The sequence below is a fragment of the Heptranchias perlo genome, unplaced genomic scaffold, assembly GCF_035084215.1.
Source record: "Heptranchias perlo isolate sHepPer1 unplaced genomic scaffold, sHepPer1.hap1 HAP1_SCAFFOLD_52, whole genome shotgun sequence".
Classification (NCBI taxonomy): Eukaryota; Metazoa; Chordata; class Chondrichthyes; order Hexanchiformes; family Hexanchidae; genus Heptranchias; species Heptranchias perlo.
The window spans coordinates 1,751,983-1,762,161 of record NW_027139537.1 but is presented as its reverse complement, the minus strand read 5'-3'; the positions used below and the strand labels follow the sequence as shown (position 1 = coordinate 1,762,161).

General features: G+C 45.6%; 1 non-coding gene across 1 annotated transcript; it reads left to right on the top strand.

Annotated features, from left to right (window-relative positions):
* Window positions 1–1,723: 1,723 nt before the first annotated feature.
* Window positions 1,724–1,796, top strand: trnam-cau (transfer RNA methionine (anticodon CAU)). Its single transcript has one exon. It is a non-coding gene; the product is annotated as a tRNA-Met (tRNA).
* Window positions 1,797–10,179: the final 8,383 nt, after the last annotated feature.

The window sequence follows — 10,179 nt, the reverse complement described above, 5'->3', positions numbered from 1 at the left end:
AATGCTGCCCTGATCCTGATGGATATTTTTGTGTGTGGCTGCCTCAGGATGTGTGTAGAGCGCGGGTACACAAACACCAAGTGTCACTACGTGCTGAGTTTCTACCTGTCCAATACACTGAGAAAACTGGGTCTGGCCATGCTGGCCGAGCAGACGCAGGATGTACCTTCCAGCTAGACAGTCCCCCACCACTGTCCCAGGTGGAGAATTTCCTGAGGAGGAACCACTTCGACCACAAGGCCGTCAGACAGTGGTCGACGAGGAACGTTCTGGGGGTCCTGCAGGAAAATGAGAGGGTGGATCCATTCGGGCAGTTCCCCGACCAGACGGTTGATGCCATTTGGCAGAACATCTCGTCGCTGGAACTGACCAACAGGCACCAGGATGTGGCCTGGATGGTGGTGAGAAGGACCCTCCCAGTGCAGTCCTTCCAACACGCACGGAATCTCAGCACCACCTCGAGCTGCCTTCAAAGCTGCAACAGGGATGAGACCGTTGTCCGTCTTCTGGTGGACTGGACCTTCACGCAGAATGTGTGGAGAGAGATGCGTTTGTCTCTGTCCCAGTTCATCCCCAACACCTCGGTAACACAGGACGCTGTGCTCCATGGGTTGTTCCCCAGGACGTAAACTGAGACAGATATCGACTGCTGCTGGAAGACCATCAACTCGGTGAAGGAGGCCCTTTGGTCCACTCGAAACCTACAGGTTTTCCAGCTGAAGGAGCTGTCCACGACCGAGTGTTGCCGACTGGCACACTCCAAGGTCCAGGGGAATGTGCTGCGGGATGCACTGAGGCACGGTGCGGCCTACACAAGGGCTCTATGGGGAAAGAGCACCGTGTAAAGCCATCCCACCTTTTATTACACAGAATGTATGACAAGAAATGCACTCTGCATTGTATCGAAATAATGGGATCAGAGTGTGTGCGATCTGTTTTGTATTGTTTAGAATTGAAATTGCGATTTTTACCCTGAACTGTATGCATCCTTAAATTTTATGAAATAAAGTATATTTTGAAAATAAAAAAAAATTGCTGCTCAACGGCACTCCTCTGAGCAGCGAGAGACCTGTCTGACTGTCTGAGAGAAGTCTTTTTTGCCTGAAAGTGAGTCCGGTTTGACGTGTTGTTGCACAAAGGCGCTCCCTGCTGGTGAGCAGAGGAAAATGCTCGAGCAAATCAGCCATGTTCGGACAGACACAGAAAGCTTTCAGGTTTGAGAAAGGAAAAGCGCCAATATTTTAACCAGTAAGCAATCTGTAAAGTGAAGAAAGCGGCCTTGAGCTCAACACCATTCGCTCCAAAAGCAAGTTTGCTACTTTGCGCCGGAATTAAACCAGCGATTTAAGAGTAATTTTGCTTTCAAGATTTAATCTCTACAAGTTTTCCGCATTACCAGCTGAGCTATCGAAGGGAAGCAGCAAAGGTGATTGTTCACCGTGCGCCTTTTGACACTCCCGGACTCGTGGAGTTGCGTGGGCATGACCGAGACTGACTCGGTACCTGCTCATACCGCAGCGCTTTGAGAGTGTGAGCTGCTCCTTACTCTCCACAACCTGGGTTAGTGGAGCAATGGAGAACGTGTCTGGCCAGAATTCAGAAGATTGTTGGTTCGATTTCCACCTGGATGGAGAGTTTTTTGCAAACTGCCGATTAGTTTATGATTTTACAACTTGCAAACTGTCCTACTTGGTAGTGCTGCCTGGATATGTATGGATCAAGTGCCTTCTTAGCGCAGCAGGCAGCGCGTCAGTCTCATAATCTGAAGGTCCTGAGTTCAATCCTCAGAGAAGGCATCTTAAAGCTTTTTTTTCCATCTTTGCTCAAGACCAAAATCAAGAATTTTTGCTGCCTGCAGCACACCAAAAGATTTGCTGCCCCTTGACCCCTCTGTGCCGTAGCACGCAGTGAAGCTTAAGAAGTACATGGACCATGGGCTCGCTGAAAACTGACACCACTTTTGTTTCTGGACAATTGACCCAAGTCAAAAGGTGAGTGGAGAATACAAGAAACGATCCTGCTATCTCTCACATGCTCAGCGAGCACTCTATCAGAATCATAGAAAGGTTACAGCACGGAATGAGGCCATTTGGCCTATCGAGTCCACACCAGCTCTATGCAAGAGCAATCCAGCTTGTCCCACTCCCCCGCCCCATCCCCAGAGCCCTGCAAATGTTTTCCTTTCCATGATTGAATCACCCCCTCGGGCAGTCCATTCCAGATCCTAACCACTCGCTGCGTAAAAAAGTTTTTCCTCCTGTCACATTTGGTTCTTTTGTCAATCAACTTTAATCTATGTCCTCTGGTCCTTGACCCTTCCGCCAATGGGAACAGTTTTTCTCTATCTACTCTGTCTAAATCATTCATGATTTTGAATACCTCTATCAAATCTGCTCGCAAAAGTTTCTGTTCCAAGGAGAACAATCCCAGCTTCTCCAGTCTATCCATGAAACTAAAATCCCTCATCCCTGGAATCATTCGAGTAAATCTCTTCTGCACCCTCTGCAAGGCCTTCACATCTTTCCTAAAGTGCGGTGCCCAGGAGTGGATACAATACTCCAGCTATGGCCGAACCAGTGTTTCATAAAGGTTCATCATGACTTCCATACTTTTGTACTCTATGCCTCTATTTATAAAGCCATGGATCGCGTATGGTTTTGAACTGCTTTTTCAACCTGCACTGTCACCTTCAATGATTTGTGCACATACACCCCCAGATCTCTCTGTTCCTGTACCCATTTTAGAATTGTGCCCTCTAGTTTATATTGTCTCTCCTCGTTATTCCCACCGAAATGCATCAATTCGCATTTTTCTACGTTAATGTTCATCTGCCACGTGTCCGCCCATGACAACAGCGTGTCTATATCCTCTTGAAGTCTATCACTATTCTTCTTACTGTTTACTACCCTTCCACTGTGGGAGAACCTTCACCACACGGACTGCAGCGGTTCAAGAAGGCGGCTCACCACCACCTTCTCAAGGACGATGAGGGATGGCCAGCGATGCCCACATCCCATGAACGAATAAAAAACAATTTCGTGTCCTCTGCAAATTTGGAAATTGTGCCCTGTACACCCAAGTCCAAGTCATTAATATATATCAAGAAAAGCAGTGGTCCCAGCACTGACCGCTGAGGAACAACACTATATACTTCCCTCCAGTCCGAAAAAGCAACCGTTCACCACGACTCTCTGTTTCCTGTCCCGCAGCTAATTCTGTATCCATGTTTCTACTGCCCCCTTTATTCCATATTTGTGGTTGTTTATTGTAAATTGCCCCTCACAGTAGCTGCTTCGCACTCGCCTCCAAGCGGCTCCACGACCAGCAGAGAAATCTTGCCTTGGGTTGGCCCCCTCCCTGAATACAATCAATACTTTACTCCAATCGGTAGTATCGAGCATCAGCAAGTGAGCAACAGTAGAACTGGAAGCCACAGCAATCGTGAATGATGCTGAGAAGAGCCCGAGCCTGCGGAAGGCAGACGAGGTCACCGGAAAGGAACAGCGGCCCCGAGTTTGAGGGAGCAGCGAAGGCCCTGTCTGTCTGACTGACTGACTGACAAAAGTCTTTTGCCTGAAAGCGGTTTGAAGTGTTGTTACGCAAAGGCACTCCCTGCCGGTGAGCAGAGGCAAATGCTCGAGCAAAACAGCCGTTTTCGGGCAGACACAGAAAGCTTGAATGTTTGAGAACGGAAAAGAGGTCTCCTGTGCCTCAGCGCCAACATGTTAAGCAGTCGGCTGTCTGTAAAGTTATGAGAACGGCCATGAGCTAATTGCTGCTTATTCCAAAAGCACGTTCACTACTTCGAACCAGCGACACTAAGGATGATTTTGATCTACTTTTGTATTAAACACTTCGATTCGACCAGCTGAGCTATCCATGGGAAGCAGTTAAGGTTTTTCTCTTTGGTGATTGTTCACTGTGCGCCTTTTGACACTCCTGGGCTCGTGGAATCCTGTGGGCATGACCGAGATCGACTCGGTACCTGCTCATACCGCAGCGCTTTGGGAGTGTGAGCTCCTACTTACCTTGTATCAGTTGGGCCAGTGGAGCAATGGACAACATGCCTGTTTACTGATAAGCCCATTGTAGATTCGGTTCCCATTTCACTCGAAGGTTTCTGTAAACTTTTTTTATTACAGAACATACATTACTACATAAAATTTAAGAATACACAGAGTTAAAATTAAATTTCACAATTTCGAAGCAATACAATACAATAAAGACCGTGTCTCACGGTATGGCACGTCCAGTTAAAGGGGCCACACCATGAGATCTCACGGTGTGACCTGTCCAGTTAAAGGGCCTCACCCTGTGATCATAAGACCAAAATAGATGGGAGTAGGAGTTGGCCATTCGGCCCCTCGACCCCGTTCCGCCATTTAATGAGATCATGGCTGATCTGATTTTTACCTCAACTCCACTTTCCCGCCTTTTCCCCATATCCTTTGACTCCCTTGCTGACCAAAAATTTGTCTGACTCAGCCTTGAATGTATTCAATGGCTCAGCCTCCACAGCTTTTTGGGGTAAAGAATTCCAAAGATTCATGACCCTCTGGGAGAAGAAATTCCTCCTCATTTCCGTCTTAAACGGGCGAACCCTTATTCTGAGACTATGGCCCCTAGTTTTAGATTCCTCCATGAGGGGTTCCATCCTCTCAGCATCTACCCTATCGAGTCCCCTCAGAATCTTGTATTTTTCGGTTAGGTCTCCTCTCATTCTTCTAAACTCCAACGAGTATAGACCCAACCTGTACAATCTTTCCTCATGAGACAACCCTTCCATACCTGGAATCAACCAGGTGAACCTTCTACAGGCATTTGGAGAGGCAGGGACTGATTAGGAACAGTCGGCATGGTTTTGTGAGAGGAAAATCATATCTCACGAATTTGATTGAGTTTTTTGAAGGAGTAACCAAGAAGATAGATGAGGACTGTGCAGTAGATGTGGTCTACATGGACTTTAGCAAAGCCTTTGACAAGGTACCGCATGGTAGGTTGTTACATAAGGTTAAATCTCACGGGATCCAAGGTGAGGTAGCCAATTGGATACAAAATTGGCTTGACGACAGAAGACAGAGGGTGGTTTTCGAGGGTTGTTTTTCAAACTGGATGCCTGTGTCCAGCGGTGTGCCTCAGGGATCGGTGCTGGGTCCGCTGTTATTTGTTATTTATATTAATGATTTGGATGAGAATTTAGGAGGCATGGTTAGTAAGTTTGCAGATGACACCAAGATTGGTGGCATTGTGGACAGTGAAGAAGGTTATCTGGGATTGCAACGGGATCTTGATAAATTGGGCCAGTGGGCCGATGAATGGCAGATGGAATTTAATTTAGATAAATGTGAGGTGATGCATTTTGGGAGATCGAATCAGGCCAGGACCTACTCCGTTAATGGTGGGGCGTCGGGGAGAGTTATAGAACAAAGTGATCTAGGAGTACAGATTCATAGCTCCTTGAAAGTGGAGTCACAGGTGGATAGGGTGGTGAAGAAGGCATTCAGCATGCTTGGTTTCATTGGTCAGAACATTGAATGCAGGAGTTGGGATGTCTGGTTGAAGTTGTACAAGACATTAGTAAGGCCACACTTGGAATACTGTGTACAGTTCTGGTCACCCTATTATAGAAAGGATATTATTAAACTAGAAAGAGTGCAGAACAGATTTACTCGGATGCGACCGGGACTTGATGGTTTGACTTATAGGGAGAGGTTAGACAGACTGGGACTTTTTCCCCTGGAGAGTAGGATGTTTCGGGGTGATCTTATAGAAGTCTATAAAATAATGAGGGGCATAGATAAGGTAGATAGTCAAAATCTTTTCCCAAAGGTAGGGGAGGCTATAACGAGGGGACATAGATTTAAGCTGAGAGGGGAGAGATATAAAAGGATCCAGAGGGGCAATTTTTTCACTCAAAGGGTGGTGAGTGTCTGGAATGAGCTGCCAGAGGCAGTAGTGGAGGCGGGTACAATTTTGTGTTTTAAAAAGCATTTGGACAGTTACATGGGTTAGATGGGTATAGAGGGATATGGGCCAAGTGCAGGCAATTGGGACTAGCTTCGTGGTACAAACTGGGCGACATGGACATGTTGGGCCGAAGGGCCTGTTTCCATGTTGTAAACTTCTATGATTCTCTGAACTGCCTCCAATGCAAGTATGTCCTTCCTTAAATAAGGGCACCAGTACTGTATGCTGTCCTCCAGGTGCGGTCTCACCAGCACCCTGTACAGTTTCAGCATGACTTCCCTGCTTTTACACTCCGCTCCCACATAAATAAAGGCCAATATTCCGTTTGTCTTCCGGATTACCTGCTGCAACTACATGTTGAATTTTTGTGTTTCATGTACGAGGACACCCAGATCCCTCTGTACTGCAGCATTTTGTAGTATTTCACCATTCAATCAATATTTGCTTTTTTATTTTTCCTCTCAAAGTGGATGTCTTCACGTTTTGCCACGTTATATTCCATCTGCCAAATGTTTGCCCATTCACTTAACCTGACAATATCCCTTTGCAGACACTTTGTGCCCTCATCGCAACTAGCTTTTCCACCTATCTTTGTATCATCAGCAAACTTGGCCACAAGATACTCTGTTCCTTCATCTAAGTCATTGATATATATTGTAAATAGTTGAGGCCCCAGCACGGAGCCCTGTGGCACCCCACTAGTTACAGATTGTTATTTGGAAAATGACCCTTTTATCCTTACTCTTTGTTTTCTGTTAGTTAGCAAATCCTCTATCCAAGCCAGTATATTACCCCAACACCATGAGCTCTTATCGTGTGCAGTCATCTTTTATGTCGTACCTTATCGAACGTCTTTTGGAAATCCAAATATACTGCATCCATTGGTTCCCCCTTATCCACCCTGAGCATTACTTCCTGGTGGTGGATGGGTGCCAATCAAGCGGGCTGCTTTGTCCTGGATGGTGTCGAGCTTCTTGAGTGTTGTTTGAGCTGCACTCATCCAGGCAAGTGGAGAGTATTCCATCACACTCTTGACTTGTGCCTTGGAGATGGTGGAAAGGCTTTGGGGAGTCAGGAGGTGAGTCACTCGCCGCAGAATACCCAGCCTCTGACCTGCTCTTGTAGCCACAGTATTTATATGGCTGGTCCAGTTAAGTTTCTGGTCAATGGCGACCCCCAGGATGTTAATGGTGGGGGATTCGGCGATGGTAATGCCGTTGAATGCCAATGGTAAGATAGTTAGACTCTCTCTTGTTGGAGATGGTCATTGCCTGGCACTTGTCTGGCGCGAATGTTACTTGCCACTTATGAGCCCAAGCCTGGATGTTGTCCAGGTCTTGCTGCATGCGGGGACGGACTTCATTATCTGAGGGGTTGCGAATGGAACTGAATACTGTGCAATCATCAGCGAACATCCCCATTTCCGAACTTATGATGGAGGGAAGGTCATTGATGAAGCAGCTGAAGATCGTTGGGCCTAGGACACTGCCCTGAGGAACTCCTGCAGCAATGTCCTGGGGCTGAGATGATTGGTCTCCAACAACCACTACCATCTTCCTTCTTGCTAGGTATGACTCCAGCCGATGGCGAGTTTTCCCCCTGATTCCCGTTGACTTCAATTTTACTCGGGCTCCTTGGTGACACACTCGGTCAAATGCTGCCTTGATGTCAAGGGCAGTCACTCTTACCTCACCTCTGGAATTCAGCTCTTATGTCCATGTTTGTACCAAGGCTGTAATGAGGTCTGGAGCCGAGTGATCCTGGCGGAACCGAAACTGAGCATCAGTGAGCAGGTTATTTGTGAGTAAGTGCCGCTGGATAGCACCGTCGACGAAACCTTCCATCACTTTGCTGAAGATCAGTGGTCGAAATTTCACTTTCCCCATGAGTGATCTGTGTTCGATTCGCGGCCAATGCACTCTCAATTTCATTTTAGATCTTTAATTCGCCAGCACCACTCAACCCCGCTTATAGCTGAAATTCACCATTTATTTAGGGCTGCAAGTAGTGTGGCCACTGTTTTCGGCCAGAATGGAGATGATTGGGTAATTCCCCCGTCAATCACTGCTGTAACTGACTGGGATTAATTTTACACACATAATTTGTATTATGTAATTATCCTCCCCTCATTGCATTTTACAAACATACAAACATACGAACAAGAACTAACAGCAAAAGATACTCTGGTGCATCCAGCCTGTCTCATGCAATTCTCATACCTTGTGTTTCACACTAAATACAATCCCCACTCCACCCAAAACTACGCCATCTCCTGTGAGAGGCGAAAAAACAAATGAAAACTCAGGCCAATCTGGGGGGAGGGGGAATCTTGGAGTTTCCTCTCGACCCTTAGGAGATCGAAACTGGAGCAGGAGGTTATTCTGGCCCTGGATAATTCTATGCATTACCTACCTTTTGCATGCGATGATCTGCCCCAGCCTGAAAGAGGTCCAGCTCTCGATTGAAATATTGCTGGAGAAATAATCAATTTATATTATGTAACTATCCTCCACTCATTGCATTTTACTGGATCAATAATCAATATATATTATGTAACTATCCCCCACTCACTGCATTTTACTGGATCAATAATCAATTTGTATTGTGCAACTATCATCCACTCACATACTGCATTCTTCTGGCGAAATAATGAGTTTGTATTCTGTAAATCTCCTTTTAAAGTCCGACGTTATGTATTTGTTTGTCTATAATAGGAAGTGTATGCATACTTTGTTTAAAATTGTTGTAGATTTACAGTGAAGTAGTAAAATATCTGGCAATTTCTGAAGCAAGTAGAGTTTGTTGAAATATCAGAGGTTTTTGCAAAAATGCTGAGAAGTTGGGAGTTACAGAATCGAGGTTCTACAGCGTCACCTCTGGTGGACAGGTGTAATTACAGCATTTCACATTTACAGAGGCAGTTTTTTATTGTAAAAATTAATACAATATAGGAATTTCTAATGGAAAGATGTGACGCAGAAGTGTAAGTACTTTTTAAAAACAATATTAGGTGCAGGCATATGATATATAATGTATTAGTAATTGAACTCGCTGGGCTTTGTTGTAAGGTGTCAGTAGTGGCCCAGTTGATAGCCTCCTTAACTCTGATATTGGACATTGTAGTTTCGACTCGCACTCCAGAGACTTCAGCACAAAATCTAGGCTTACTGGATTAGTCCAGTGCAGAACTAATGGAGTTTGGTACTCTGAGAGGATCTGTCTTTCAGATAAGACATTAACAGAGACCCGATATTCTCTCTCAGATGGACGTGAAATAGTCTAAGGCACTATTGGAAAAAAAGCAGGCGAGTTCAACCGAGTGTCCTGGTCAATGTTTATCCCTCAACCAACATCACCAGTACAGATGATCTGCTTATTATTACATTGCTGTTTATGGGACCTTGCTCTGTGAAAATCGGCTGCTGTGTTCCTACATTACAACAGTGATTACACTTCAAAAAACACTCCATTGGCTGCAAATCGATTCCGGACCTGCTTTGATCGTGAAGGGCGCTTTATAAATTAAAGATATTCCTCTTTTATTGTTAAATAGCAAAACCTTTGCCAAATTGTGAAGCAAAGATGTCGAGTTGGTTGGTGCATAGATTTTCCTGTACAGTACAGCAGAAGTAGGCCATACGGCCCCTGGACCCTGCTCCTCCATTAAATAAGATCATGGCTGAACTTTTACCTTAATTCCACTTTCCCACCGTATCCACATATCACTTGATTCCCTCAGTGTCCAAAAATCGATCGATGTCAGTCTTGAATATACTCAACAACTGAGCATCAACAGCCCTCTGGGGGGCAGAAAATTCCAAAGATTCACAACCCGCTGAGTAATTGTTTTCCTCTTCTCGGTCCTAAATGGCCGACCCCTCATCTTGAGACTATGACCCCTAGTTCTAGAGTCTCCAGCCAGGGAGAGCAGCCTCTCTGCATCTACCTTGTCAAGCCTTCTAAGAATTTTATACGTTTCAATTAGATCACCATTCATTGTTCTAAAATCCAGAGAACATGAGCCCATTCTACTCAATCTCTCCTCATAGGACAACCCTCTCATCCCAGGAATCAATCCAGTGAACCTTCGTTGCACGCCCTCTAAGGCAAGTATATCCTTCCTTAGGTAAGGAGACCAAAACTGTGCACAGTACTCCAGATGTGGTCTCACCAAAGTCCTATATATTTGCAGCAAGACCTCCTTATTCTTGT